The sequence below is a fragment of the Schistocerca americana genome, chromosome 5, assembly GCF_021461395.2.
Source record: "Schistocerca americana isolate TAMUIC-IGC-003095 chromosome 5, iqSchAmer2.1, whole genome shotgun sequence".
Taxonomy (NCBI): Eukaryota; Metazoa; Arthropoda; class Insecta; order Orthoptera; family Acrididae; genus Schistocerca; species Schistocerca americana.
The window spans coordinates 125,520,262-125,543,617 of record NC_060123.1 but is presented as its reverse complement, the minus strand read 5'-3'; the positions used below and the strand labels follow the sequence as shown (position 1 = coordinate 125,543,617).

The 23,356-nt window shown below is 49.7% G+C and overlaps 30 non-coding genes across 30 annotated transcripts; all 30 read left to right on the top strand.

The window, feature by feature from the left end:
- Window positions 1-86: 86 nt before the first annotated feature.
- Window positions 87-160, top strand: Trnan-guu. The gene has a single exon. It is a non-coding gene; the product is annotated as a tRNA-Asn (tRNA).
- A 689-nt stretch (window positions 161-849) lies between these two features.
- On the top strand, window positions 850-921 carry Trnat-cgu. The gene has a single exon. It is a non-coding gene; the product is annotated as a tRNA-Thr (tRNA).
- Window positions 922-1,254: 333 nt separating this feature from the next.
- Window positions 1,255-1,328, top strand: Trnan-guu. The gene has a single exon. It is a non-coding gene; the product is annotated as a tRNA-Asn (tRNA).
- Window positions 1,329-2,017: 689 nt separating this feature from the next.
- Window positions 2,018-2,089, top strand: Trnat-cgu. The gene has a single exon. It is a non-coding gene; the product is annotated as a tRNA-Thr (tRNA).
- A 333-nt stretch (window positions 2,090-2,422) lies between these two features.
- On the top strand, window positions 2,423-2,496 carry Trnan-guu. Its single transcript has one exon. It is a non-coding gene; the product is annotated as a tRNA-Asn (tRNA).
- A 689-nt stretch (window positions 2,497-3,185) lies between these two features.
- On the top strand, window positions 3,186-3,257 carry Trnat-cgu. The gene has a single exon. It is a non-coding gene; the product is annotated as a tRNA-Thr (tRNA).
- A 333-nt stretch (window positions 3,258-3,590) lies between these two features.
- Trnan-guu lies at window positions 3,591-3,664 on the top strand. The gene has a single exon. It is a non-coding gene; the product is annotated as a tRNA-Asn (tRNA).
- Window positions 3,665-4,353: 689 nt separating this feature from the next.
- On the top strand, window positions 4,354-4,425 carry Trnat-cgu. Its single transcript has one exon. It is a non-coding gene; the product is annotated as a tRNA-Thr (tRNA).
- A 333-nt stretch (window positions 4,426-4,758) lies between these two features.
- On the top strand, window positions 4,759-4,832 carry Trnan-guu. The gene has a single exon. It is a non-coding gene; the product is annotated as a tRNA-Asn (tRNA).
- Window positions 4,833-5,521: 689 nt separating this feature from the next.
- Trnat-cgu lies at window positions 5,522-5,593 on the top strand. Its single transcript has one exon. It is a non-coding gene; the product is annotated as a tRNA-Thr (tRNA).
- A 333-nt stretch (window positions 5,594-5,926) lies between these two features.
- Trnan-guu lies at window positions 5,927-6,000 on the top strand. The gene has a single exon. It is a non-coding gene; the product is annotated as a tRNA-Asn (tRNA).
- Window positions 6,001-6,689: 689 nt separating this feature from the next.
- On the top strand, window positions 6,690-6,761 carry Trnat-cgu. The gene has a single exon. It is a non-coding gene; the product is annotated as a tRNA-Thr (tRNA).
- A 333-nt stretch (window positions 6,762-7,094) lies between these two features.
- Window positions 7,095-7,168, top strand: Trnan-guu. Its single transcript has one exon. It is a non-coding gene; the product is annotated as a tRNA-Asn (tRNA).
- A 689-nt stretch (window positions 7,169-7,857) lies between these two features.
- On the top strand, window positions 7,858-7,929 carry Trnat-cgu. The gene has a single exon. It is a non-coding gene; the product is annotated as a tRNA-Thr (tRNA).
- Window positions 7,930-8,262: 333 nt separating this feature from the next.
- On the top strand, window positions 8,263-8,336 carry Trnan-guu. The gene has a single exon. It is a non-coding gene; the product is annotated as a tRNA-Asn (tRNA).
- A 689-nt stretch (window positions 8,337-9,025) lies between these two features.
- Trnat-cgu lies at window positions 9,026-9,097 on the top strand. The gene has a single exon. It is a non-coding gene; the product is annotated as a tRNA-Thr (tRNA).
- A 333-nt stretch (window positions 9,098-9,430) lies between these two features.
- On the top strand, window positions 9,431-9,504 carry Trnan-guu. The gene has a single exon. It is a non-coding gene; the product is annotated as a tRNA-Asn (tRNA).
- A 689-nt stretch (window positions 9,505-10,193) lies between these two features.
- Window positions 10,194-10,265, top strand: Trnat-cgu. Its single transcript has one exon. It is a non-coding gene; the product is annotated as a tRNA-Thr (tRNA).
- A 333-nt stretch (window positions 10,266-10,598) lies between these two features.
- Window positions 10,599-10,672, top strand: Trnan-guu. The gene has a single exon. It is a non-coding gene; the product is annotated as a tRNA-Asn (tRNA).
- A 689-nt stretch (window positions 10,673-11,361) lies between these two features.
- Window positions 11,362-11,433, top strand: Trnat-cgu. The gene has a single exon. It is a non-coding gene; the product is annotated as a tRNA-Thr (tRNA).
- A 333-nt stretch (window positions 11,434-11,766) lies between these two features.
- On the top strand, window positions 11,767-11,840 carry Trnan-guu. The gene has a single exon. It is a non-coding gene; the product is annotated as a tRNA-Asn (tRNA).
- A 6,367-nt stretch (window positions 11,841-18,207) lies between these two features.
- Window positions 18,208-18,281, top strand: Trnan-guu. The gene has a single exon. It is a non-coding gene; the product is annotated as a tRNA-Asn (tRNA).
- A 689-nt stretch (window positions 18,282-18,970) lies between these two features.
- Trnat-cgu lies at window positions 18,971-19,042 on the top strand. The gene has a single exon. It is a non-coding gene; the product is annotated as a tRNA-Thr (tRNA).
- A 333-nt stretch (window positions 19,043-19,375) lies between these two features.
- Trnan-guu lies at window positions 19,376-19,449 on the top strand. Its single transcript has one exon. It is a non-coding gene; the product is annotated as a tRNA-Asn (tRNA).
- A 689-nt stretch (window positions 19,450-20,138) lies between these two features.
- Window positions 20,139-20,210, top strand: Trnat-cgu. Its single transcript has one exon. It is a non-coding gene; the product is annotated as a tRNA-Thr (tRNA).
- A 333-nt stretch (window positions 20,211-20,543) lies between these two features.
- On the top strand, window positions 20,544-20,617 carry Trnan-guu. Its single transcript has one exon. It is a non-coding gene; the product is annotated as a tRNA-Asn (tRNA).
- A 689-nt stretch (window positions 20,618-21,306) lies between these two features.
- Trnat-cgu lies at window positions 21,307-21,378 on the top strand. Its single transcript has one exon. It is a non-coding gene; the product is annotated as a tRNA-Thr (tRNA).
- A 333-nt stretch (window positions 21,379-21,711) lies between these two features.
- On the top strand, window positions 21,712-21,785 carry Trnan-guu. The gene has a single exon. It is a non-coding gene; the product is annotated as a tRNA-Asn (tRNA).
- A 689-nt stretch (window positions 21,786-22,474) lies between these two features.
- Window positions 22,475-22,546, top strand: Trnat-cgu. The gene has a single exon. It is a non-coding gene; the product is annotated as a tRNA-Thr (tRNA).
- A 333-nt stretch (window positions 22,547-22,879) lies between these two features.
- On the top strand, window positions 22,880-22,953 carry Trnan-guu. The gene has a single exon. It is a non-coding gene; the product is annotated as a tRNA-Asn (tRNA).
- Window positions 22,954-23,356: the final 403 nt, after the last annotated feature.

Sequence of the window (23,356 nt, the reverse complement as noted above, 5' to 3'; positions counted from 1 at the left end):
TAAGCAAATGCTACCATTCTGCGAGATTCCTGCAGAAGGTATACGAATTGCGTTGATATACAGAGCACAAGGAAGCCAAAGTCAAGGCCTCCGTGGCGCAATCGGCTAGCGCGTTCGGCTGTTAACCGAAAGGTTGGTGGTTCGAGCCCACCCGGGGGCGAAATCGTTTTAACCGGCACCGAGGTGAGGGCATACGTCAACTTTGTTAGAGATACACAGCTAGTGTGACAATTTGGCTGCGTTTGAGTGATGCCACAGAGCCTTATACACATTCAGCCAAGTGACACTGTAGGTAAAAACATGGCCCTACACAGACGTTCTGCTGTTTTCCTTTTTATTCGTCATGTGTGACACTGCAGTAGAGGGACGCCCGCTACAAAAGACGTATTCTTTACATTCAATTTCAGCATATACGTCGCGAATGCCATATGACAGGGCCTGTCTCTCGATGTCGATTTGTATTTGGTGTGTCTTAAGTGTCGGTCTGCAGTAGGCCGCTGTTGGCCGAGCGACGTGCAGTCGCCTTACATGAAGCCCCATGGGCAACGCCAGTGCCACTGTGGACAACAGCGCACTGTAGCCAGAGAGAGGAGCCGAAAGGCGCATTTCGCAGTCGAGCCACGCTATCCCACAAGCTGTGCACTAGGTCAGGATTGTGCAGACCGCTAACTTTTGGTGGGCCGACGCTCGTCGTCGATCGTAAGGGCGAAACATTCAAGAGATTTGGAAAACGGCAATGTGGACACCCCCAGCAGCAGCTGTGTGCCAAATCCGATATCTGGTCGAGGGCTGCAAGATTCAGTATGATGAAGTAACAATTTGGGGATAGCTCACAAACGCTAAGCTGCCGCCTTCTTAGCTCAGTGGTAGAGCACTGGTCTCGTAAACCAGGGGTCGTGAGTTCGAACCTCACAGAAGGCATTCATTTTTTAAACCTTCCTGCAAGGAGCGGAGCTATCTCGAGCAGCATCTAACACATGGCAGTACACTGAATGAAAGGGATGTTCTACAACCTATGACAAGTATTCTACTGGCCTCAGAGGTTTTCTGAATGCATAGGCAGAACATTGGTTTGTATGCATTTTGTAGTATAATGTCATGCTTGGCGATGTCATTCGTTTACGAGCCTCGCTACAGTGTGCATGCACGTTATCCATGTGAAGAGGCGTAAGCAAATGCTACCATTCTGCGAGATTCCTGCAGAAGGTATACGAATTGCGTTGATATACAGAGCACAAGGGAGCCAAAGTCAAGGCCTCCGTGGAGCAATCGGCTAGCGCGTTCGGCTGTTAACCGAAAGGTTGGTGGTTCGAGCCCACCCGGGGGCGAAATCGTTTTAACCGGCACCGAGGTGAGGGCATACGTCAACTTTGTTAGAGATACACAGCTAGTGTGACAATTTGGCTGCGTTTGAGTGATGCCACAGAGCCTTATACACATTCAGCCAAGTGACACTGTAGGTAAAAACATGGCCCTACACAGACGTTCTGCTGTTTTCCTTTTTATTCGTCATGTGTGACACTGCAGTAGAGGGACGCCCGCTACAAAAGACGTATTCTTTACATTCAATTTCAGCATATACGTCGCGAGTGCCATATGACAGGGCCTGTCTCTCGATGTCGATTTGTATTTGGTGTGTCTTAAGTGTCGGTCTGCAGTAGGCCGCTGTTGGCCGAGCGACGTGCAGTCGCCTTACATGAAGCCCCATGGGCAACGCCAGTGCCACTGTGGACAACAGCGCACTGTAGCCAGAGAGAGGAGCCGAAAGGCGCATTTCGCAGTCGAGCCACGCTATCCCACAAGCTGTGCACTAGGTCAGGATTGTGCAGACCGCTAACTTTTGGTGGGCCGACGCTCGTCGTCGATCGTAAGGGCGAAACATTCAAGAGATTTGGAAAACGGCAATGTGGACACCCCCAGCAGCAGCTGTGTGCCAAATCCGATATCTGGTCGAGGGCTGCAAGATTCAGTATGATGAAGTAACAATTTGGGGATAGCTCACAAACGCTAAGCTGCCGCCTTCTTAGCTCAGTGGTAGAGCACTGGTCTCGTAAACCAGGGGTCGTGAGTTCGAACCTCACAGAAGGCATTCATTTTTTAAACCTTCCTGCAAGGAGCGGAGCTATCTCGAGCAGCATCTAACACATGGCAGTACACTGAATGAAAGGGATGTTCTACAACCTATGACAAGTATTCTACTGGCCTCAGAGGTTTTCTGAATGCATAGGCAGAACATTGGTTTGTATGCATTTTGTAGTATAATGTCATGCTTGGCGATGTCATTCGTTTACGAGCCTCGCTACAGTGTGCATGCACGTTATCCATGTGAAGAGGCGTAAGCAAATGCTACCATTCTGCGAGATTCCTGCAGAAGGTATACGAATTGCGTTGATATACAGAGCACAAGGGAGCCAAAGTCAAGGCCTCCGTGGCGCAATCGGCTAGCGCGTTCGGCTGTTAACCGAAAGGTTGGTGGTTCGAGCCCACCCGGGGGCGAAATCGTTTTAACCGGCACCGAGGTGAGGGCATACGTCAACTTTGTTAGAGATACACAGCTAGTGTGACAATTTGGCTGCGTTTGAGTGATGCCACAGAGCCTTATACACATTCAGCCAAGTGACACTGTAGGTAAAAACATGGCCCTACACAGACGTTCTGCTGTTTTCCTTTTTATTCGTCATGTGTGACACTGCAGTAGAGGGACGCCCGCTACAAAAGACGTATTCTTTACATTCAATTTCAGCATATACGTCGCGAGTGCCATATGACAGGGCCTGTCTCTCGATGTCGATTTGTATTTGGTGTGTCTTAAGTGTCGGTCTGCAGTAGGCCGCTGTTGGCCGAGCGACGTGCAGTCGCCTTACATGAAGCCCCATGGGCAACGCCAGTGCCACTGTGGACAACAGCGCACTGTAGCCAGAGAGAGGAGCCGAAAGGCGCATTTCGCAGTCGAGCCACGCTATCCCACAAGCTGTGCACTAGGTCAGGATTGTGCAGACCGCTAACTTTTGGTGGGCCGACGCTCGTCGTCGATCGTAAGGGCGAAACATTCAAGAGATTTGGAAAACGGCAATGTGGACACCCCCAGCAGCAGCTGTGTGCCAAATCCGATATCTGGTCGAGGGCTGCAAGATTCAGTATGATGAAGTAACAATTTGGGGATAGCTCACAAACGCTAAGCTGCCGCCTTCTTAGCTCAGTGGTAGAGCACTGGTCTCGTAAACCAGGGGTCGTGAGTTCGAACCTCACAGAAGGCATTCATTTTTTAAACCTTCCTGCAAGGAGCGGAGCTATCTCGAGCAGCATCTAACACATGGCAGTACACTGAATGAAAGGGATGTTCTACAACCTATGACAAGTATTCTACTGGCCTCAGAGGTTTTCTGAATGCATAGGCAGAACATTGGTTTGTATGCATTTTGTAGTATAATGTCATGCTTGGCGATGTCATTCGTTTACGAGCCTCGCTACAGTGTGCATGCACGTTATCCATGTGAAGAGGCGTAAGCAAATGCTACCATTCTGCGAGATTCCTGCAGAAGGTATACGAATTGCGTTGATATACAGAGCACAAGGGAGCCAAAGTCAAGGCCTCCGTGGCGCAATCGGCTAGCGCGTTCGGCTGTTAACCGAAAGGTTGGTGGTTCGAGCCCACCCGGGGGCGAAATCGTTTTAACCGGCACCGAGGTGAGGGCATACGTCAACTTTGTTAGAGATACACAGCTAGTGTGACAATTTGGCTGCGTTTGAGTGATGCCACAGAGCCTTATACACATTCAGCCAAGTGACACTGTAGGTAAAAACATGGCCCTACACAGACGTTCTGCTGTTTTCCTTTTTATTCGTCATGTGTGACACTGCAGTAGAGGGACGCCCGCTACAAAAGACGTATTCTTTACATTCAATTTCAGCATATACGTCGCGAGTGCCATATGACAGGGCCTGTCTCTCGATGTCGATTTGTATTTGGTGTGTCTTAAGTGTCGGTCTGCAGTAGGCCGCTGTTGGCCGAGCGACGTGCAGTCGCCTTACATGAAGCCCCATGGGCAACGCCAGTGCCACTGTGGACAACAGCGCACTGTAGCCAGAGAGAGGAGCCGAAAGGCGCATTTCGCAGTCGAGCCACGCTATCCCACAAGCTGTGCACTAGGTCAGGATTGTGCAGACCGCTAACTTTTGGTGGGCCGACGCTCGTCGTCGATCGTAAGGGCGAAACATTCAAGAGATTTGGAAAACGGCAATGTGGACACCCCCAGCAGCAGCTGTGTGCCAAATCCGATATCTGGTCGAGGGCTGCAAGATTCAGTATGATGAAGTAACAATTTGGGGATAGCTCACAAACGCTAAGCTGCTGCCTTCTTAGCTCAGTGGTAGAGCACTGGTCTCGTAAACCAGGGGTCGTGAGTTCGAACCTCACAGAAGGCATTCATTTTTTAAACCTTCCTGCAAGGAGCGGAGCTATCTCGAGCAGCATCTAACACATGGCAGTACACTGAATGAAAGGGATGTTCTACAACCTATGACAAGTATTCTACTGGCCTCAGAGGTTTTCTGAATGCATAGGCAGAACATTGGTTTGTATGCATTTTGTAGTATAATGTCATGCTTGGCGATGTCATTCGTTTACGAGCCTCGCTACAGTGTGCATGCACGTTATCCATGAGAAGAGGCGTAAGCAGATGCTACCATTCTGCGAGATTCCTGCAGAAGGTATACGAATTGCGTTGATATACAGAGCACAAGGGAGCCAAAGTCAAGGCCTCCGTGGCGCAATCGGCTAGCGCGTTCGGCTGTTAACCGAAAGGTTGGTGGTTCGAGCCCACCCGGGGGTGAAATCGTTTTAACCGGCACCGAGGTGAGGACATACGTCAACTTTGTTACAGATACACAGCTAGTGTGACAATTTGGCTGCGTTTGAGTGATGCCACAGAGCCTTATACACATTCAGCCACGTGACACTGTAGGTAAAAACATGGCCCTACACAGACGTTCTGCTGTTTTCCTTTTTATTCGTCATGTGTGACACTGCAGTAGAGGGACGCCCGCTACAAAAGACGTATTCTTTACATTCAATTTCAGCATATACGTCGCGAGTGCCATATGACAGGGCCTGTCTCTCGATGTCGATTTGTATTTGGTGTGTCTTAAGTGTCGGTCTGCAGTAGGCCGCTGTTGGCCGAGCGACGTGCAGTCGCCTTACATGAAGCCCCATGGGCAACGCCAGTGCCACTGTGGACAACAGCGCACTGTAGCCAGAGAGAGGAGCCGAAAGGCGCATTTCGCAGTCGAGCCACGCTATCCCACAAGCTGTGCACTAGGTCAGGATTGTGCAGACCGCTAACTTTTGGTGGGCCGACGCTCGTCGTCGATCGTAAGGGCGAAACATTCAAGAGATTTGGAAAACGGCAATGTGGACACCCCCAGCAGCAGCTGTGTGCCAAATCCGATATCTGGTCGAGGGCTGCAAGATTCAGTATGATGAAGTAACAATTTGGGGATAGCTCACAAACGCTAAGCTGCCGCCTTCTTAGCTCAGTGGTAGAGCACTGGTCTCGTAAACCAGGGGTCGTGAGTTCGAACCTCACAGAAGGCATTCATTTTTTAAACCTTCCTGCAAGGAGCGGAGCTATCTCGAGCAGCATCTAACACATGGCAGTACACTGAATGAAAGGGATGTTCTACAACCTATGACAAGTATTCTACTGGCCTCAGAGGTTTTCTGAATGCATAGGCAGAACATTGGTTTGTATGCATTTTGTAGTATAATGTCATGCTTGGCGATGTCATTCGTTTACGAGCCTCGCTACAGTGTGCATGCACGTTATCCATGTGAAGAGGCGTAAGCAAATGCTACCATTCTGCGAGATTCCTGCAGAAGGTATACGAATTGCGTTGATATACAGAGCACAAGGGAGCCAAAGTCAAGGCCTCCGTGGCGCAATCGGCTAGCGCGTTCGGCTGTTAACCGAAAGGTTGGTGGTTCGAGCCCACCCGGGGGCGAAATCGTTTTAACCGGCACCGAGGTGAGGGCATACGTCAACTTTGTTAGAGATACACAGCTAGTGTGACAATTTGGCTGCGTTTGAGTGATGCCACAGAGCCTTATACACATTCAGCCAAGTGACACTGTAGGTAAAAACATGGCCCTACACAGACGTTCTGCTGTTTTCCTTTTTATTCGTCATGTGTGACACTGCAGTAGAGGGACGCCCGCTACAAAAGACGTATTCTTTACATTCAATTTCAGCATATACGTCGCGAGTGCCATATGACAGGGCCTGTCTCTCGATGTCGATTTGTATTTGGTGTGTCTTAAGTGTCGGTCTGCAGTAGGCCGCTGTTGGCCGAGCGACGTGCAGTCGCCTTACATGAAGCCCCATGGGCAACGCCAGTGCCACTGTGGACAACAGCGCACTGTAGCCAGAGAGAGGAGCCGAAAGGCGCATTTCGCAGTCGAGCCACGCTATCCCACAAGCTGTGCACTAGGTCAGGATTGTGCAGACCGCTAACTTTTGGTGGGCCGACGCTCGTCGTCGATCGTAAGGGCGAAACATTCAAGAGATTTGGAAAACGGCAATGTGGACACCCCCAGCAGCAGCTGTGTGCCAAATCCGATATCTGGTCGAGGGCTGCAAGATTCAGTATGATGAAGTAACAATTTGGGGATAGCTCACAAACGCTAAGCTGCTGCCTTCTTAGCTCAGTGGTAGAGCACTGGTCTCGTAAACCAGGGGTCGTGAGTTCGAACCTCACAGAAGGCATTCATTTTTTAAACCTTCCTGCAAGGAGCGGAGCTATCTCGAGCAGCATCTAACACATGGCGGTACACTGAATGAAAGGGATGTTCTACAACCTATGACAAGTATTCTACTGGCCTCAGAGGTTTTCTGAATGCATAGGCAGAACATTGGTTTGTATGCATTTTGTAGTATAATGTCATGCTTGGCGATGTCATTCGTTTACGAGCCTCGCTACAGTGTGCATGCACGTTATCCATGAGAAGAGGCGTAAGCAAATGCTACCATTCTGCGAGATTCCTGCAGAAGGTATACGAATTGCGTTGATATACAGAGCACAAGGGAGCCAAAGTCAAGGCCTCCGTGGCGCAATCGGCTAGCGCGTTCGGCTGTTAACCGAAAGGTTGGTGGTTCGAGCCCACCCGGGGGTGAAATCGTTTTAACCGGCACCGAGGTGAGGACATACGTCAACTTTGTTAGAGATACACAGCTAGTGTGACAATTTGGCTGCGTTTGAGTGATGCCACAGAGCCTTATACACATTCAGCCAAGTGACACTGTAGGTAAAAACATGGCCCTACACAGACGTTCTGCTGTTTTCCTTTTTATTCGTCATGTGTGACACTGCAGTAGAGGGACGCCCGCTACAAAAGACGTATTCTTTACATTCAATTTCAGCATATACGTCGCGAGTGCCATATGACAGGGCCTGTCTCTCGATGTCGATTTGTATTTGGTGTGTCTTAAGTGTCGGTCTGCAGTAGGCCGCTGTTGGCCGAGCGACGTGCAGTCGCCTTACATGAAGCCCTATGGGCAACGCCAGTGCCACTGTGGACAACAGCGCACTGTAGCCAGAGAGAGGAGCCGAAAGGCGCATTTCGCAGTCGAGCCACGCTATCCCACAAGCTGTGCACTAGGTCAGGATTGTGCAGACCGCTAACTTTTGGTGGGCCGACGCTCGTCGTCGATCGTAAGGGCGAAACATTCAAGAGATTTGGAAAACGGCAATGTGGACACCCCCAGCAGCAGCTGTGTGCCAAATCCGATATCTGGTCGAGGGCTGCAAGATTCAGTATGATGAAGTAACAATTTGGGGATAGCTCACAAACGCTAAGCTGCCGCCTTCTTAGCTCAGTGGTAGAGCACTGGTCTCGTAAACCAGGGGTCGTGAGTTCGAACCTCACAGAAGGCATTCATTTTTTAAACCTTCCTGCAAGGAGCGGAGCTATCTCGAGCAGCATCTAACACATGGCAGTACACTGAATGAAAGGGATGTTCTACAACCTATGACAAGTATTCTACTGGCCTCAGAGGTTTTCTGAATGCATAGGCAGAACATTGGTTTGTATGCATTTTGTAGTATAATGTCATGCTTGGCGATGTCATTCGTTTACGAGCCTCGCTACAGTGTGCATGCACGTTATCCATGTGAAGAGGCGTAAGCAAATGCTACCATTCTGCGAGATTCCTGCAGAAGGTATACGAATTGCGTTGATATACAGAGCACAAGGGAGCCAAAGTCAAGGCCTCCGTGGCGCAATCGGCTAGCGCGTTCGGCTGTTAACCGAAAGGTTGGTGGTTCGAGCCCACCCGGGGGCGAAATCGTTTTAACCGGCACCGAGGTGAGGGCATACGTCAACTTTGTTAGAGATACACAGCTAGTGTGACAATTTGGCTGCGTTTGAGTGATGCCACAGAGCCTTATACACATTCAGCCAAGTGACACTGTAGGTAAAAACATGGCCCTACACAGACGTTCTGCTGTTTTCCTTTTTATTCGTCATGTGTGACACTGCAGTAGAGGGACGCCCGCTACAAAAGACGTATTCTTTACATTCAATTTCAGCATATACGTCGCGAGTGCCATATGACAGGGCCTGTCTCTCGATGTCGATTTGTATTTGGTGTGTCTTAAGTGTCGGTCTGCAGTAGGCCGCTGTTGGCCGAGCGACGTGCAGTCGCCTTACATGAAGCCCCATGGGCAACGCCAGTGCCACTGTGGACAACAGCGCACTGTAGCCAGAGAGAGGAGCCGAAAGGCGCATTTCGCAGTCGAGCCACGCTATCCCACAAGCTGTGCACTAGGTCAGGATTGTGCAGACCGCTAACTTTTGGTGGGCCGACGCTCGTCGTCGATCGTAAGGGCGAAACATTCAAGAGAATTGGAAAACGGCAATGTGGACACCCCCAGCAGCAGCTGTGTGCCAAATCCGATATCTGGTCGAGGGCTGCAAGATTCAGTATGATGAAGTAACAATTTGGGGATAGCTCACAAACGCTAAGCTGCCGCCTTCTTAGCTCAGTGGTAGAGCACTGGTCTCGTAAACCAGGGGTCGTGAGTTCGAACCTCACAGAAGGCATTCATTTTTTAAACCTTCCTGCAAGGAGCGGAGCTATCTCGAGCAGCATCTAACACATGGCAGTACACTGAATGAAAGGGATGTTCTACAACCTATGACAAGTATTCTACTGGCCTCAGAGGTTTTCTGAATGCATAGGCAGAACATTGGTTTGTATGCATTTTGTAGTATAATGTCATGCTTGGCGATGTCATTCGTTTACGAGCCTCGCTACAGTGTGCATGCACGTTATCCATGTGAAGAGGCGTAAGCAAATGCTACCATTCTGCGAGATTCCTGCAGAAGGTATACGAATTGCGTTGATATACAGAGCACAAGGGAGCCAAAGTCAAGGCCTCCGTGGCGCAATCGGCTAGCGCGTTCGGCTGTTAACCGAAAGGTTGGTGGTTCGAGCCCACCCGGGGGCGAAATCGTTTTAACCGGCACCGAGGTGAGGGCATACGTCAACTTTGTTAGAGATACACAGCTAGTGTGACAATTTGGCTGCGTTTGAGTGATGCCACAGAGCCTTATACACATTCAGCCAAGTGACACTGTAGGTAAAAACATGGCCCTACACAGACGTTCTGCTGTTTTCCTTTTTATTCGTCATGTGTGACACTGCAGTAGAGGGACGCCCGCTACAAAAGACGTATTCTTTACATTCAATTTCAGCATATACGTCGCGAGTGCCATATGACAGGGCCTGTCTCTCGATGTCGATTTGTATTTGGTGTGTCTTAAGTGTCGGTCTGCAGTAGGCCGCTGTTGGCCGAGCGACGTGCAGTCGCCTTACATGAAGCCCCATGGGCAACGCCAGTGCCACTGTGGACAACAGCGCACTGTAGCCAGAGAGAGGAGCCGAAAGGCGCATTTCGCAGTCGAGCCACGCTATCCCACAAGCTGTGCACTAGGTCAGGATTGTGCAGACCGCTAACTTTTGGTGGGCCGACGCTCGTCGTCGATCGTAAGGGCGAAACATTCAAGAGATTTGGAAAACGGCAATGTGGACACCCCCAGCAGCAGCTGTGTGCCAAATCCGATATCTGGTCGAGGGCTGCAAGATTCAGTATGATGAAGTAACAATTTGGGGATAGCTCACAAACGCTAAGCTGCTGCCTTCTTAGCTCAGTGGTAGAGCACTGGTCTCGTAAACCAGGGGTCGTGAGTTCGAACCTCACAGAAGGCATTCATTTTTTAAACCTTCCTGCAAGGAGCGGAGCTATCTCGAGCAGCATCTAACACATGGCAGTACACTGAATGAAAGGGATGTTCTACAACCTATGACAAGTATTCTACTGGCCTCAGAGGTTTTCTGAATGCATAGGCAGAACATTGGTTTGTATGCATTTTGTAGTATAATGTCATGCTTGGCGATGTCATTCGTTTACGAGCCTCGCTACAGTGTGCATGCACGTTATCCATGTGAAGAGGCGTAAGCAAATGCTACCATTCTGCGAGATTCCTGCAGAAGGTATACGAATTGCGTTGATATACAGAGCACAAGGGAGCCAAAGTCAAGGCCTCCGTGGCGCAATCGGCTAGCGCGTTCGGCTGTTAACCGAAAGGTTGGTGGTTCGAGCCCACCCGGGGGCGAAATCGTTTTAACCGGCACCGAGGTGAGGGCATACGTCAACTTTGTTAGAGATACACAGCTAGTGTGACAATTTGGCTGCGTTTGAGTGATGCCACAGAGCCTTATACACATTCAGCCAAGTGACACTGTAGGTAAAAACATGGCCCTACACAGACGTTCTGCTGTTTTCCTTTTTATTCGTCATGTGTGACACTGCAGTAGAGGGACGCCCGCTACAAAAGACGTATTCTTTACATTCAATTTCAGCATATACGTCGCGAGTGCCATATGACAGGGCCTGTCTCTCGATGTCGATTTGTATTTGGTGTGTCTTAAGTGTCGGTCTGCAGTAGGCCGCTGTTGGCCGAGCGACGTGCAGTCGCCTTACATGAAGCCCCATGGGCAACGCCAGTGCCACTGTGGACAACAGCGCACTGTAGCCAGAGAGAGGAGCCGAAAGGCGCATTTCGCAGTCGAGCCACGCTATCCCACAAGCTGTGCACTAGGTCAGGATTGTGCAGACCGCTAACTTTTGGTGGGCCGACGCTCGTCGTCGATCGTAAGGGCGAAACATTCAAGAGATTTGGAAAACGGCAATGTGGACACCCCCAGCAGCAGCTGTGTGCCAAATCCGATATCTGGTCGAGGGCTGCAAGATTCAGTATGATGAAGTAACAATTTGGGGATAGCTCACAAACGCTAAGCTGCTGCCTTCTTAGCTCAGTGGTAGAGCACTGGTCTCGTAAACCAGGGGTCGTGAGTTCGAACCTCACAGAAGGCATTCATTTTTTAAACCTTCCTGCAAGGAGCGGAGCTATCTCGAGCAGCATCTAACACATGGCAGTACACTGAATGAAAGGGATGTTCTACAACCTATGACAAGTATTCTACTGGCCTCAGAGGTTTTCTGAATGCATAGGCAGAACATTGGTTTGTATGCATTTTGTAGTATAATGTCATGCTTGGCGATGTCATTCGTTTACGAGCCTCGCTACAGTGTGCATGCACGTTATCCATGAGAAGAGGCGTAAGCAAATGCTACCATTCTGCGAGATTCCTGCAGAAGGTATACGAATTGCCTTGATATACAGAGCACAAGGGAGCCAAAGTCAAGGCCTCCGTGGCGCAATCGGCTAGCGCGTTCGGCTGTTAACCGAAAGGTTGGTGGTTCGAGCCCACCCGGGGGTGAAATCGTTTTAACCGGCACCGAGGTGAGGACATACGTCAACTTTGTTAGAGATACACAGCTAGTGTGACAATTTGGCTGCGTTTGAGTGATGCCACAGAGCCTTATACACATTCAGCCAAGTGACACTGTAGGTAAAAACATGGCCCTACACAGACGTTCTGCTGTTTTCCTTTTTATTCGTCATGTGTGACACTGCAGTAGAGGGACGCCCGCTACAAAAGACGTATTCTTTACATTCAATTTCAGCATATACGTCGCGAGTGCCATATGACAGGGCCTGTCTCTCGATGTCGATTTGTATTTGGTGTGTCTTAAGTGTCGGTCTGCAGTAGGCCGCTGTTGGCCGAGCGACGTGCAGTCGCCTTACATGAAGCCCTATGGGCAACGCCAGTGCCACTGTGGACAACAGCGCACTGTAGCCAGAGAGAGGAGCCGAAAGGCGCATTTCGCAGTCGAGCCACGCTATCCCACAAGCTGTGCACTAGGTCAGGATTGTGCAGACCGCTAACTTTTGGTGGGCCGACGCTCGTCGTCGATCGTAAGGGCGAAACATTCAAGAGATTTGGAAAACGGCAATGTGGACACCCCCAGCAGCAGCTGTGTGCCAAATCCGATATCTGGTCGAGGGCTGCAAGATTCAGTATGATGAAGTAACAATTTGGGGATAGCTCACAAACGCTAAGCTGCCGCCTTCTTAGCTCAGTGGTAGTTCCGCTTTAGACGCCGTGCAGTGTGGACGTGCCTAGTCTTCCGCTCTGCCGTAGCGTTACGTATAGTGGACTATCGTTTTTGTTTACGTGTTGTGTTGCAACTTCTGTGAGTGTTTCTCCGTCGTTGTTTCGTAACTTGTGTTACTTTCTGTCCTTATTTCAGTGTTTTTTGTGTAGCGGTTTCGACCGCATATTTTGAAAATGTCGTCCCAGGTTATTCCTCGTCAGGCTACAGTTAGTTTTGCTTTTGACAAGTCAACCCGCCATGTGCAACCTAGTTCCCTTGAGATTCATGATTGGTTGGTAGATACCTTTGGTGTTCATTCGGATCAGGTGCACACTGCTTATTTTGATACCGAACTGTATGTTTTCTTTGTTAAGTTTATGGACCCACTTCAGGTTGATAAAATTCTTTCTAAATACGGTTATCAAGTTCTCTTTCGGCATCGGGATGATTCTGTAAGTACCGTGCTGCTTTCTAATGCTTCCATTACGTACACCAGTGTTCGTGTTTACAACCTTCCACCGGAGGTGGATAATGTCTATCTTAAGGAGGGTCTACAGAAGTATGGTGATGTAAAGAGCATTCGCCTTGAACGCTGGTCAAGCCAACATCGCCTGCAATGTTACAGTGGTATTCGTTCAGTCGAAATGCACGTTAAGCAGAATATTCCATCTCACCTGCAGATCGGTGGATATCGTGTCCATGTAGCATATAGTGGTCAGGTTGGCACCTGTTTTTTGTGCAATGAAAGTGGTCACGTGCGTACCGACTGTCCGCGGAGGGTTTTTGTTTTAAAAAATTCTCTCGAACAGCGTCGCAAGTTAACGGTCGCTGACCTCGTTGCAGGTGGTTCTGCTCTTGGTGTAGCACAGTCCAGTGGTAGTAGCGCCCCGCCACATGTTTTGCGCACCCCTGACACAGAATTTCCTCCTTTGCGTGCTAAATCTGATGTTGTTCCGTCTGTCCCTCATGTGGGTGTGCCACTTCTGAATAATAAGAGGCGTCGCCCACACGATGGAAATAGTACGGATGAGGATCTCCCTGAGATGCCCCAGTCCGAGCGACCGGCATCCACCGAGCCACTGTGTACTGTAGCTGCTCCCTGCCCTCCTGAGGTAGCGGTTCCGGTGGCGGCTGCTGGCGCCCCTCCGGCCTCCGACGCAGCTTCTCTCGAGTCGGGTCGTCGGTCGGGCCTGTTGGCGCCGTCTTCCGAACCGACTTCGATGTCACAAGTGGAGCCGCGACAACTTCCTGCTTCGCTGCCCCATACCTCTGCCAGCGGAGCTGCTCCGCTTCCTTCCAACTCTGCGGCCTCGGACCTTCCTGCTCACGTTTCGCCTCCGTGCAGTCCATGTTTGCCGGAAGCTAGTGCAGGTGTTGACCATTCCGTTTTGTCGGATGTTTCCCCCGCGACCCCGGATCCCGCATGTGGACCGGCGCGGGTGGTGTCGGATACAGAACTTGACCCTCCTACGTCACCGGCGGCTGAAGCTTCCTTGCCCGTCAGCCGACGCAAGTTACGCGTTCAGCCGAACGTTAATGCTGTTCGTAAAAAACCGAAACGTAAGGGATCCGCGGAACGGGGTAGCAGTCCCCCTCCCTCGGATGCCTCCGTCACCCCTGCTATGGACTGTGACGCTGGTGCGTCGGTGTAGGTGATTTGTTTTCTCGCTTTTCTCTCTATGGTTCAAGCATACACCTTTCTTACCTTAAATGTTAACCGTATTGAGTCCGACGTTCGCATTGCCTCTTTGCGGCAGTTTATTTACGACGCCTGTGCGGACGTAGTGTTTTTGCAGGAAGTGTTGTTTTCTGATCTCTCTCTACCTGGATTTCAAACTGTTTTTAATGTCGCGCCGGAATATTCAACAGGAACTGCTCTTTTCTTTCGAGAGGGCATTCCTATTACTGACATTGAATTCCTTGACTCTGGCCGTGGGATTGGTTGTCGTCTTTTTGATCTCCGCCTCGTTGTTTTCTATGCCCCCTCTGGTTCGGGTCACACTGTGGCTCGATCGCGCTTTTATAAAGAAGAGCTTATTTATCTTTTGCGCCAGAGTCCTCGGAGTCTCCTGCTCGGAGGCGATTTTAATTGTGTTTTACGCCCTGAAGACCAGTCCCCCAATTTTAATTATTGCCGTGATTTACATGACTTAGTTCGTACGATGCATCTGCGTGATGTTTGGGAACACAAATATCCAACCCTGGTGAAATATACGTTTTTTACTGCGTCCTCATGCAGTAGACTCGACAGATTCTATTTATCTGATTTTTTATGTGATAAAATTCTTTCTGTCGATGTTATTCCTACTAGTTTTTCTGACCATTGTGCTTTTACTGCAACTGTAAATCTTAGTCACCAACCTGCAAAACTTTATCGTTCCCAGTGGATGTTAAATGTTTCCCACCTTGCCGACAGTGCTATGGATGATGTTATAAGTGGCGTGTGGGAGCGATGTCTTCGCTCTGTCCCGCGATACCCCTCCTTGCTGGTTTGGTGGACTGCATTTGCCAAGCCCAAGATTCGTCAGACTTTGATTTTTTACTGTGCTGCAAGGGCGCGTGATTTTAAGAACACGTATGAATTTTACTACTCTGTCCTGCGTGAACTATATGACGCGGCGGGTACCTCTCCTCTGCGGATCCATGATGTTCGTCGTATTAAAGCCAAGCTCTTGAGCCTTAAACGACGACAGATGGATGGTCTGCGAGTTAAGTCGAAACCTCACTCCCTTGTTGAAGGTGAGCTGACATCCTTGTACCACCTGCTACGGCATCAGACTCGTCGTCGTCGCTCCTTCATCTCTTCTCTTACGGTGGATGATGGGCGACAGCTTATTGCGCAGGAGGGAATGGTTCGTGCTCTTCATCAGTATTACACTAGTCTATATTCTGCACATGATTCTGGTGAGTCTCTTTCGGAAGATGTCTTTGGGGATCTAACTGCGACGATCGCGCCTGACGCGAACGGCGAATTTCTCCGGGAGTTCCAGGTAGATGATGTTTTCGATTTTATTGCTCGCTCTCCGTCCGGTAAATCGCCGGGTCCAGACGGCCTGCCTAAAGAATTTTATCTCCGTTTTTGGCCTCTTTTGGGTGGCATTTTTACGCAGATTTTAAATGAGATTGTCAGGGGGATGGATGTGCCTGCCGATTTTAAAGTAGGGAAAATTGTTTTAATCCCGAAGTCCTCTGGTCGTTTATCTGCTGCCAATCTTCGTCCGCTCACATTGCTGAATTTTGACTATAAGACAGCTGCTAGAGCGCTCAATAGCCGGTTGTCTTCTCTGCTTCGGGGTGTGATTGGTGCACATCAATGTTGTTTTCATGATAGATCTATTCTGACACCAGTAGCCGAATATCGGGATGTTGTCTCGGTTGCGGCGGTTACAAACGTACATTGTGCTTTTGCCTTCCTTGATTTTTATAAGGCTTTTGATCACGTCAGTCATGTGTTTTTAGATCGTGTTTTAGGTACAATAGGTTTTAACGCTTCATCACGTGGTGTTCTTGGCAATTTATATAGGGGAATAACAGCTTGGGTGTCAGTCAATGGGCAGCTGACGCCGCCCATTGCTATCCGCCGCGGAGTGCCTCAGGGTAGTCCGCTCTCTATGTCTTTATTCGTATTGTCCCTGGAACCGCTGCTTCGGACTATTGCTCTCAAGCTTCAGGGTATGTCCCTCTCTGGTGGGAAGCTCTCTGTTAAGGCATATGCGGATGATGTCGTTGTTCTCCTCCGTCAACGTGATGAGATCCCGTTGTTGAAAGGGGCAGTTGATGCATACTGTCGTGTCTCTGGAGCGCGTCTCAATCAGGGTAAATGTAAGTTCCTTGATATTCGAGGATTTCGCGATGCTGACGTCCCTTGGGCCACTTTTGTCGATCGCCATACGTCCTTGGGGATTATCATTGATCGGTGTGCTCTAAAAATGGCGGCTCTCAATTGGAAATCTGTCACCGAAAAGATACAGGGGGCTCTGATGGTCCATGAGCAGCGCTCTGCTACCATTTTGCAAAAAGTCAGAATTTTAGACACCTACGTTCTATGTAAAGCTTATTATGTTGCTCAGCTGTTCCCACTTCCCATGATGGTGGCGAAAAGGTTGCGCCAATTGTCTAGCAGGTTTATATGGAAGGGACATCTATTCAAGTTACGTTACGAGGTAATGACGGAACCGCGTCTCTCCGGAGGCTTGGGCCTCTCTGACATTACTCGCAAGGCGTCTGCTTTGTACGTCCGCCGAACGACTCTAATTGTTACGCAAGAAGTGACTTCGATTACATCCAGGCTTTTTACTGTTGTGCGTCCGGCGAGCCTTGCTCCACCTGTCGATGTCGGACGCCTAAATTTTAAGTTGAAACACATTCGGGAATTTTACATTGCGGTGAGTTACCTCGGTGACGTCTTCTTGCGGCGACCGGTGCCAACGACCAAGGGCTTGATTGCCCGCTGGGAGGGGCTTGCCGGTCCCAATCCAATAGAACTGGCGTCTCCATCTGTGTCCTGGAGGAACGCCTGGAAGAATGTTAGTCTGTCGATCCACTCTATGGCCGTGGCGTCCACGTGGTACAGGGTAATAAATAATTTGGTTCCCACCAATGTACGACTGCACCGTATTGGTCTTTCTGACACGGACACCTGTACTCGGTGTGGTCTCGTGGATACCCTTGAACATCGATTCACCTGCTGTGGGCACCTTGCTAATTGGCGTTGGCTCAGGAAACAACTTGCTTTTGTCACTAGGTCTGCTGAAGCCGCTTATACTATTGACATCATCGTCCGGCCTGATTCTTCCTTTTTTCCGCGAACGAAGCTCCATACCGTCATGTGGTTGATTGGCCATTTCGTACATTTTGTCAACAGTTGTCATGAAGAGGATGGACACCTAGCGTTTCGGCAGTACATGCTTACTGCTTGCTGGCAGCGCTTGCGATTGCCAGGCCTCCGAGATGATTTTGCCAATATGCTTAGCCTGACATTTGAAAGAGAGGGTGTTGGCTAAGGTCACCTGTGTGAGCCATTTTCTTTTATACTGTTTCTGGATTTGCCGCCTTTATGTAAGTTTCTTCTCTACACCAGGACTAAAGTTTTCGTGGACCTTTAGGGCGCACAAGAACAACAACCGAGAGTCCAAGAACCGAGGCAGTAGGGGATAGTATGACGCCCTTGTACAGGTGCCATTCGGAAAAAAAGGGGTATGATTCCTGCTTTGGGTGCAGGAGGTCAATATTTAAAAAAATTTAAAAAAAAAAAAAAAGTGGTAGAGCACTGGTCTCGTAAACCAGGGGTCGTGAGTTCGAACCTCACAGAAGGCATTCATTTTTTAAACCTTCCTGCAAGGAGCGGAGCTATCTCGAGCAGCATCTAACACATGGCAGTACACTGAATGAAAGGGATGTTCTACAACCTATGACAAGTATTCTACTGGCCTCAGAGGTTTTCTGAATGCATAGGCAGAACATTGGTTTGTATGCATTTTGTAGTATAATGTCATGCTTGGCGATGTCATTCGTTTACGAGCCTCGCTACAGTGTGCATGCACGTTATCCATGTGAAGAGGCGTAAGCAAATGCTACCATTCTGCGAGATTCCTGCAGAAGGTATACGAATTGCGTTGATATACAGAGCACAAGGGAGCCAAAGTCAAGGCCTCCGTGGCGCAATCGGCTAGCGCGTTCGGCTGTTAACCGAAAGGTTGGTGGTTCGAGCCCACCCGGGGGCGAAATCGTTTTAACCGGCACCGAGGTGAGGGCATACGTCAACTTTGTTAGAGATACACAGCTAGTGTGACAATTTGGCTGCGTTTGAGTGATGCCACAGAGCCTTATACACATTCAGCCAAGTGACACTGTAGGTAAAAACATGGCCCTACACAGACGTTCTGCTGTTTTCCTTTTTATTCGTCATGTGTGACACTGCAGTAGAGGGACGCCCGCTACAAAAGACGTATTCTTTACATTCAATTTCAGCATATACGTCGCGAGTGCCATATGACAGGGCCTGTCTCTCGATGTCGATTTGTATTTGGTGTGTCTTAAGTGTCGGTCTGCAGTAGGCCGCTGTTGGCCGAGCGACGTGCAGTCGCCTTACATGAAGCCCTATGGGCAACGCCAGTGCCACTGTGGACAACAGCGCACTGTAGCCAGAGAGAGGAGCCGAAAGGCGCATTTCGCAGTCGAGCCACGCTATCCCACAAGCTGTGCACTAGGTCAGGATTGTGCAGACCGCTAACTTTTGGTGGGCCGACGCTCGTCGTCGATCGTAAGGGCGAAACATTCAAGAGATTTGGAAAACGGCAATGTGGACACCCCCAGCAGCAGCTGTGTGCCAAATCCGATATCTGGTCGAGGGCTGCAAGATTCAGTATGATGAAGTAACAATTTGGGGATAGCTCACAAACGCTAAGCTGCCGCCTTCTTAGCTCAGTGGTAGAGCACTGGTCTCGTAAACCAGGGGTCGTGAGTTCGAACCTCACAGAAGGCATTCATTTTTTAAACCTTCCTGCAAGGAGCGGAGCTATCTCGAGCAGCATCTAACACATGGCAGTACACTGAATGAAAGGGATGTTCTACAACCTATGACAAGTATTCTACTGGCCTCAGAGGTTTTCTGAATGCATAGGCAGAACATTGGTTTGTATGCATTTTGTAGTATAATGTCATGCTTGGCGATGTCATTCGTTTACGAGCCTCGCTACAGTGTGCATGCACGTTATCCATGTGAAGAGGCGTAAGCAAATGCTACCATTCTGCGAGATTCCTGCAGAAGGTATACGAATTGCGTTGACATACAGAGCACAAGGGAGCCAAAGGCAAGGCCTCCGTGGCGCAATCGGCTAGCGCGTTCGGCTGTTAACCGAAAGGTTGGTGGTTCGAGCCCACCCGGGGGCGAAATCGTTTTAACCGGCACCGAGGTGAGGGCATACGTCAACTTTGTTAGAGATACACAGCTAGTGTGACAATTTGGCTGCGTTTGAGTGATGCCACAGAGCCTTATACACATTCAGCCAAGTGACACTGTAGGTAAAAACATGGCCCTACACAGACGTTCTGCTGTTTTCCTTTTTATTCGTCATGTGTGACACTGCAGTAGAGGGACGCCCGCTACAAAAGACGTATTCTTTACATTCAATTTCAGCATATACGTCGCGAGTGCCATATGACAGGGCCTGTCTCTCGATGTCGATTTGTATTTGGTGTGTCTTAAGTGTCGGTCTGCAGTAGGCCGCTGTTGGCCGAGCGACGTGCAGTCGCCTTACATGAAGCCCCATGGGCAACGCCAGTGCCACTGTGGACAACAGCGCACTGTAGCCAGAGAGAGGAGCCGAAAGGCGCATTTCGCAGTCGAGCCACGCTATCCCACAAGCTGTGCACTAGGTCAGGATTGTGCAGACCGCTAACTTTTGGTGGGCCGACGCTCGTCGTCGATCGTAAGGGCGAAACATTCAAGAGATTTGGAAAACGGCAATGTGGACACCCCCAGCAGCAGCTGTGTGCCAAATCCGATATCTGGTCGAGGGCTGCAAGATTCAGTATGATGAAGTAACAATTTGGGGATAGCTCACAAACGCTAAGCTGCCGCCTTCTTAGCTCAGTGGTAGAGCACTGGTCTCGTAAACCAGGGGTCGTGAGTTCGAACCTCACAGAAGGCATTCATTTTTTAAACCTTCCTGCAAGGAGTGGAGCTATCTCGAGCAGCATCTAACACATGGCAGTACACTGAATGAAAGGGATGTTCTACAACCTATGACAAGTATTCTACTGGCCTCAGAGGTTTTCTGAATGCATAGGCAGAACATTGGTTTGTATGCATTTTGTAGTATAATGTCATGCTTGGCGATGTCATTCGTTTACGAGCCTCGCTACAGTGTGCATGCACGTTATCCATGTGAAGAGGCGTAAGCAAATGCTACCATTCTGCGAGATTCCTGCAGAAGGTATACGAATTGCGTTGATATACAGAGCACAAGGGAGCCAAAGTCAAGGCCTCCGTGGCGCAATCGGCTAGCGCGTTCGGCTGTTAACCGAAAGGTTGGTGGTTCGAGCCCACCTGGGGGCGAAATCGTTTTAACCGGCACCGAGGTGAGGGCATACGTCAACTTTGTTAGAGATACACAGCTAGTGTGACAAGTTGGCTGCGTTTGAGTGATGCCACAGAGCCTTATACACATTCAGCCAAGTGACACTGTAGGTAAAAACATGGCCCTACACAGACGTTCTGCTGTTTTCCTTTTTATTCGTCATGTGTGACACTGCAGTAGAGGGACGCCCGCTACAAAAGACGTATTCTTTACATTCAATTTCAGCATATACGTCGCGAGTGCCATATGACAGGGCCTGTCTCTCGATGTCGATTTGTATTTGGTGTGTCTTAAGTGTCGGTCTGCAGTAGGCCGCTGTTGGCCGAGCGACGTGCAGTCGCCTTACATGAAGCCCCATGGGCAACGCCAGTGCCACTGTGGACAACAGCGCACTGTAGCCAGAGAGAGGAGCCGAAAGGCGCATTTCGCAGTCGAGCCACGCTATCCCACAAGCTGTGCACTAGGTCAGGATTGTGCAGACCGCTAACTTTTGGTGGGCCGACGCTCGTCGTCGATCGTAAGGGCGAAACATTCAAGAGATTTGGAAAACGGCAATGTGGACACCCCCAGCAGCAGCTGTGTGCCAAATCCGATATCTGGTCGAGGGCTGCAAGATTCAGTATGATGAAGTAACAATTTGGGGATAGCTCACAAACGCTAAGCTGCCGCCTTCTTAGCTCAGTGGTAGAGCACTGGTCTCGTAAACCAGGGGTCGTGAGTTCGAACCTCACAGAAGGCATTCATTTTTTAAACCTTCCTGCAAGGAGTGGAGCTATCTCGAGCAGCATCTAACACATGGCAGTACACTGAATGAAAGGGATGTTCTACAACCTATGACAAGTATTCTACTGGCCTCAGAGGTTTTCTGAATGCATAGGCAGAACATTGGTTTGTATGCATTTTGTAGTATAATGTCATGCTTGGCGATGTCATTCGTTTACGAGCCTCGCTACAGTGTGCATGCACGTTATCCATGTGAAGAGGCGTAAGCAAATGCTACCATTCTGCGAGATTCCTGCAGAAGGTATACGAATTGCGTTGATATACAGAGCACAAGGGAGCCAAAGTCAAGGCCTCCGTGGCGCAATCGGCTAGCGCGTTCGGCTGTTAACCGAAAGGTTGGTGGTTCGAGCCCACCTGGGGGCGAAATCGTTTTAACCGGCACCGAGGTGAGGGCATACGTCAACTTTGTTAGAGATACACAGCTAGTGTGACAAGTTGGCTGCGTTTGAGTGATGCCACAGAGCCTTATACACATTCAGCCAAGTGACACTGTAGGTAAAAACATGGCCCTACACAGACGTTCTGCTGTTTTCCTTTTTATTCGTCATGTGTGACACTGCAGTAGAGGGACGCCCGCTACAAAAGACGTATTCTTTACATTCAATTTCAGCATATACGTCGCGAGTGCCATATGACAGGGCCTGTCTCTCGATGTCGATTTGTATTTGGTGTGTCTTAAGTGTCGGTCTGCAGTAGGCCGCTGTTGGCCGAGCGACGTGCAGTCGCCTTACATGAAGCCCCATGGGCAACGCCAGTGCCACTGTGGACAACAGCGCACTGTAGCCAGAGAGAGGAGCCGAAAGGCGCATTTCGCAGTCGAGCCACGCTATCCCACAAGCTGTGCACTAGGTCAGGATTGTGCAGACCGCTAACTTTTGGTGGGCCGACGCTCGTCGTCGATCGTAAGGGCGAAACATTCAAGAGATTTGGAAAACGGCAATGTGGACACCCCCAGCAGCAGCTGTGTGCCAAATCCGATATCTGGTCGAGGGCTGCAAGATTCAGTATGATGAAGTAACAATTTGGGGATAGCTCACAAACGCTAAGCTGCCGCCTTCTTAGCTCAGTGGTAGAGCACTGGTCTCGTAAACCAGGGGTCGTGAGTTCGAACCTCACAGAAGGCATTCATTTTTTAAACCTTCCTGCAAGGAGTGGAGCTATCTCGAGCAGCATCTAACACATGGCAGTACACTGAATGAAAGGGATGTTCTACAACCTATGACAAGTATTCTACTGGCCTCAGAGGTTTTCTGAATGCATAGGCAGAACATTGGTTTGTATGCATTTTGTAGTATAATGTCATGCTTGGCGATGTCATTCGTTTACGAGCCTCGCTACAGTGTGCATGCACGTTATCCATGTGAAGAGGCGCAAGCAAATGCTACCATTCTGCGAGATTCCTGCAGAAGGTATACGAATTGCGTTGATATACAGAGCACAAGGGAGCCAAAGTCAAGGCCTCCGTGGCGCAATCGGCTAGCGCGTTCGGCTGTTAACCGAAAGGTTGGTGGTTCGAGCCCACCTGGGGGCGAAATCGTTTTAACCGGCACCGAGGTGAGGGCATACGTCAACTTTGTTAGAGATACACAGCTAGTGTGACAAGTTGGCTGCGTTTGAGTGATGCCACAGAGCCTTATACACATTCAGCCAAGTGACACTGTAGGTAAAAACATGGCCCTACACAGACGTTCTGCTGTTTTCCTTTTTATTCGTCATGTGTGACACTGCAGTAGAGGGACGCCCGCTACAAAAGACGTATTCTTTACATTCAATTTCAGCATATACGTCGCGAGTGCCATATGACAGGGCCTGTCTCTCGATGTCGATTTGTATTTGGTGTGTCTTAAGTGTCGGTCTGCAGTAGGCCGCTGTTGGCCGAGCGACGTGCAGTCGCCTTACATGAAGCCCCATGGGCAACGCCAGTGCCACTGTGG